Source organism: Octodon degus, unplaced genomic scaffold (genome assembly GCF_000260255.1).
Source record: "Octodon degus isolate 3935 unplaced genomic scaffold, OctDeg1.0 scaffold00268, whole genome shotgun sequence".
Classification (NCBI taxonomy): domain Eukaryota; kingdom Metazoa; phylum Chordata; class Mammalia; order Rodentia; family Octodontidae; genus Octodon; species Octodon degus.
This window is the reverse complement of record NW_004524844.1, coordinates 703308-709106: the sequence shown is the minus strand read 5'-3', so window position 1 is coordinate 709106 and position 5799 is coordinate 703308.

The window sequence follows — 5799 nt, the reverse complement described above, 5'->3', positions numbered from 1 at the left end:
TGGAGTGTTGTGGGGATCGAACTACAGCAACCTGAGGCTGACAGCTTTGTGGAAGCAGCCACTTAAACAACTGAGCTAAGGCCAGGCCCCCCATAAAATGGAATAGGTTTTTTTTTTTTTTTTTCTTCCTCGAAGGCCTTCAGGGCACTTTTGGCCAGCGGGAGAGTTGTGAGTTTCGAACTCCAGGAACCTGAGGCTGACAGCTTTGTGGAAGCAGCCACTTAAAGGACTGAGCTAGGGCCAGGCCCCCTCAACTCTTGTCCAACACGCGCGTACCCATGATGTACGTAAGGCTCCACCCTACACAGAGTGACCAAGACGAGTACAATTTTCTTCCCCTCTAGATGGTCACACCATCACAAGGAATAATGACAGGTAGACAACACAGGGACTCAGCACAGGGTGTGCACTGGGCCATCTGAAGAAGTCAAGAGGCTTCTGGGAAGAGGGTGTTGAAGTTTAAGTAGGAGTTCACCACAGAAAGGAAGAGGCCTTCGTGAAGGGAACTGTGCTACTGTAAAGCTGACAGCGTTTCTAATGCCAGGGGCCTGACACACTTCCAGGTCTCTTCCCAGTGGCAGCCCAGGAGGTCTGAAGGGGGAGGTGACCCTGCCCCAGTTGGGCTGGTCACAAAAGGGGAACCTGGATGAGCAAACTTCTCTCTTGCCCTCCGTTTCTCTGAAATAAAGACATATCAGATACTGAGTCAAGAAAGCACCTGGCACTCGGTAAATGCTCATTACAGGTAGTTATAGATACATATTTAAACTATAATGAGTACTTCTAGCATGCCCGGCAATTATTATTATTGTGGTTGGGTGGGGCTTTTTTCCCCCCATTCTCTCCTCTCTTTGATTTTTTTTTTCTTTTCCTCACCCTCAGCGTGAAGACAAATGCTTAGCATAATAACAGACCTGTGCCGCCTCAGGAAAGGCCTGACCTCAAAGGGGAGGTCGATTCCCCTGGGAACTTATAGAACTTTCCATGGGGACAGAAAGGAGGAGGCAACCAAGATGCCGCGTGCCACCTCACACAGCAGGGGTCACTTAAATGTGGCAATGAGTCTGAGCAACTGAGGTGTTCATCTTTAATTTTCCTGTCTATCTGTCTCCTCTCTGTCTCTATCTCTGTCTGTCCATCTGTCTGTCTTCTCTCTCTCTCTCTGTGTGTCTCTGTCTCTGTCTCTGTCTCTGTCTCTCTCTCTCTCTCTCTCTCTCTCTCTCTCTCTCTCTCTCTCTCTCACACACACACACACACATTGGAGATTGCACTGAATTTAAATCCAAGGCCTTCACATTGGGCTCCACGCCCAGCCCATTTTTATTTGATTTAATTTTGCCTAATTTAAGTCTAAGCAGCCTCATGTGATGAGTGGTTATCATGTTAGAGAGTGGGATTCTAGATCTAAGCCTGTTCCCCAGGAAGGGAGAACTTCCCTTTTCTACTGAAAGGTACAAACCCTTGAACCCTGCGGAGGTAGCTGGGCAGGCAGCCCAGAGAGATGAGAGGGAAAGAAATCCAATCCAAATTGGGAACTTTCTGCATGAAAGAAGCGAATGTCATGTCAGGGACAGCGTTCCACACTACTGTCAAATAAAAAAGCACGTGTTCCTCTTGGAGCTCAGTTATAAGAAGACAAACAACCCGACTCACATATGGGGGACTATCCGAACAGACACATCACCAGGAGAAAGTGCAAGTGGTGGAGAGGAGCGAGGCATGGAGGCGCACCTCAGGAACCCCAGCCCTTGGAAGGCTGAGACAGGAGAAGCCCTTGAGTTTGAGCCCAGCCTGGGCCACAGAGTGAAAGCCTGCCTCACCACGTGCGTAGGAGAGCAGGCACACACCCCGACACAGCGGGACCCTCTCTAGTGGCCTCGCAGGAGAAGGAACCAGGCTGCCTCCCAGTGGCCCCTGTGCCTGCCGTTTCTCTCTTCACCTCTCTGTTCCAGTGGCAAGAACTGGTGACAACCGAGGGGTCCACAAAGTCAGCGCCCGTGGTTGTTGGCCATAAACGATGAGGCACTTGCATTGTGAAATTCAGCACAGTGTTTGTTTTTATTTTTTAGGTTTTTGGGGAGGGAGGATCACCAGGAGTTCCAGGTCAGCCTAGGCTATGTAGTGAGTTCAAGACCAGCCTGAACTACATAGTGAGACATATCTCAAAAAACCAGTAGTAGGGCCGGGGAGATAGCTCAATAGAATAAGCGTCTGCCTGGAAAGTACAAGGTCCTGAGTTCAAATCCCAGTACTGCCACAAACAAACTATAACAACAAGAACAAAAATAGTAGTAGTACTAGTAATAAAAGCAATATTTAAACGTGACCGTCATTATTTCATTATTTTGTAGTAACCACACAAAACTACATTCTAAATTTCTGGTTTCAATAGAGACCTATGTACATACAATATACACAAGAAGGTAAAACGTAATTGGACAGAATTGCTAGCTTGCTTTATTTTTTTTTTGATCAGGGCTACGTATTACAAAACTTGCCGTTTTAACCATTTCAGGCACACAGACCTGCGGCACTAGGCACACCCACGTTGCTAGGTGGCCCGGCCTGTCCAGCTCCAGGACTCTCCTCGCCCTGTGAGGTTCCCCCCCCCCGCCCCCCGCCCCACGGAGCAGCTGCCCCTCCCCACCTTGGGGCTCCAGAAGCCGCTGTCCCCGTCTCCAGCAGTCTGACTCCGAGGGACCTCAAGGAAGCAGAACTGTGTTGTGTTTGCCTGCTGCGGCTGACTTACAGTGGACCCCAAAGTTCGCAAGGGTTACGTTCCTAGAATACCTTGGAAGTGTGAAAAGCCGCAAATCTCAGATATGGTCAGAAAAACACCTATGATGGCCATTTTTATAGTTTAAACCTTATGTACTGTCTCCCACAGTTATGTAACTTAACTCAGTAAAAGACTGTATTCACAGAGCCGTGGACCGTGCGCGGCATTTTGGTCGCTCCTTAGGTATCTGAGAGCTTTAAAACTGCAATACAGCAACCTGCTGGGCCATGAGAAGACTGGTTCCTCTGGGTCGCAGGCAGCAGCCAATCAGCAGCAAGAACTGAACAATGCTCTCGGCTTGGCTACTTGCAAACCTCCCCTCAAAAAAATTATAGATGGAGGGCCAGGGAGAGAGCTCAGTGACATAAGTACCTGCCTCGCAAGTGCAAGGTCCTGAGTCTGATCCTCAATACAAAAAAAAAAAAAAAAAATTGCAGAGGATATTTACAATATCTCTGACATATTCAAGGGTATTTCCCCAAACACTTACAAGTTAGGTTTTAAGGGAAAAAAATCCATAAATGTGTCTCATTTAGCATAATGTTCCTGGTTCGATGGCACTGTAGCATGGGCCAGGATTCCCTTCCTTTTTAAGCCTGAGTAATATTCCACCGTAAGAACAGACCACGTGTGGTTTATCCACCTACTCTTGGTGGCTATCCGCGCTGCTTCCACCTTTTGGCTGTTAATGAATAAGGCAGTTCATGCATGTGGAGGTGTAAATATCAGCTCAGTTCTTACTGTTGACTACTTTGGGGACATGTAGGATCATACTAGGACTCTGCTCTATGTTCGACGAATGGCCTCTCGTTTCTCCACAGCGGCTCGGCAACCTCAGTCCCACCAGGCATGGACAGGCCTCTCCGTCTTAGAGCCACACACTCGGGGAGAGCCGAATGTTAGAAGCAGCTTGTAGGACTCTGCACCAGCACGGCACTGTTGTGGGCCTGAGCTTGTGGGCTGTTGAGGGAGGGGACAGAGGTGACACTCCAGGTGTTGGACAGTGAGGTCCTTAGCAGCAACAGGATCGCTCTTTTTTTTTTTCTAATAGTTTTGTTTGTTTTTGTTTTTGATACAGGGTCTCGCTACTCGTAGTGATCCTCCTGTCTCAGCCTCCCAAATGCTGGGATTACAGGAGTGCGCAACCACACCCAGTTTCGGGGCTGCACGGTGCACTCGGGGTTCTGGAGCAACACAGTATGCAGTGCCGGGGATCGAACCCAGGTCCTTCCACTTGCCAGGCAGGCGCTTAGACTGCCAAGCTATCTCCCCAGCCCCCATCGCTCTGGAGAGCGTGGATTTCATGGACTGCATAGGAAATGGCAGATACAGCTGTGCTCAGAGCATTCGGAACTACGCTCGCAGTCCCTGAGAGTTTTATACAAATCCACATACACAGTGAGAATCATGCGAATCAGGACCACCACCACGGAGGTCAGCAGAGATTCTTCAAAAATCTGAAACTAGCATCTGCTTAGACAGGCTCAGGGACTGGAGTTTGATCCCCAGCGTGCTGGCCCTGCCCCGGGGCACGCTGAGATGGAGATTGAGATTGGGCGTGGCGGCGCATGCCTGTAATCCAGCTTTTGGGAGGCTGAAAACAGGAGAATCACTACAGGTCTGATCTGTGTAGTGAGACCCTGTAGACCTTGTACTAAATACATTAAAAGAAAACAAAACTTGAAACTAGAAATTCCATTTGACCCAGCTATTCCTCTTCTAGGTATCTTCGAAAAGTGCTAAAGACATCGTCTATGGTGACCTGTGCGCACCCATGTGTGTAGCAGCACAACTCATAGTAGCTCAATCTGGGAAGTGGCCTGTGTGTCGATTAGCAGATGAATGGGTAGAGAGAGTGTGGTGTTCACCCACTGTGGAGTACTACTCTGCCATAAAGAAGGATACATTTAAATCATTTAAAGCAAAGTGGATGCTGCCAGAGACCGTAATGTTAAGTGAAATCAAGCAGACACACGAACTTGACTATCACGTGGCTGCTCTTACAGGAGAAACTCGACATATCAATAAAGAGAAAAATAAAAGACAGGTAACAGGGAGCAGGGACATGGAGGGGTGGAAGGATGGGTGGGAAAGGAAGGTTTCTTGCCACCTCTGGGCCCAAGTGTGCCCTTGGCCACGCGGAAGCCCCCCTCAGGCGACCAGGAACAAACAGTGCTGGAGACATCGAGGTATAGGAAAGGTGTCTGGGTGCCAGGCCAGGGCAGGGCCATCCCCTCCCAGCTGTCTGCCACCAGCCACCTCGTGGGCTCAGTTGGGATGTCCAAACTCCTAGGTAGGGTCCCAGCTTCGTGCTCCTGGGCACGCGACAATGTTGGAGGTGGCGGTCTCTGAGGGCCAGTTTATGGGAGGGCGGGAGATCGGCCCCCGTCGCCCCCACAGACCCGGGCCTGCTTAGGGAGGGGCCCCAACCGCAGCTGACGCCGTGGTCCCGGCCTCCAGAACCACAGAGAGCCCGTTTCTGCCCCGTCACGGCGCCGGCTCTGTCTCCTCTGCTGCTGGGTGAGCTCCACCGCCCGTGACTTCACACCGCACAGATTTGCTGCGTGTGCTTCCGGAGGGCAGAGTCCGGGGCAGGCTGGAGGTGACAGTCACCGGCCAGGCAGTGCCCTCTCCAGCCTCCAGAAGGGCCCGCCTCCCGCCTCCTCCTGCCTCTCTTTTGGCTGGCGGCAGGGCAGCTGGGGCACCACTGTGACCCTGATCTCTCCCGACACATCTTTGTCTTTCCTTTCTCTTAGTAGTGGATTGAACCCAAGGCCTTCCCACTGAGCTACACCTCCAGAGTTTTTATTTGTTTGTTCTGAGACTTCCTCTGGCTAAGTCGGTCAGGCGGGGCTCCAACTCTGAGGCAGCCTTCTGCCTCAGCCTCGCAGGGTGCTGGATGCCAGCCAGGTTTCTCTCTGACCCCTCTGAGAACCCTGTGATGGCTTAGAGCGCCCCCCGGACAATCAGAACAACAGGCCCACTTCGAGCCCCTTCGCCTACATCTGCAAGGATCGGTC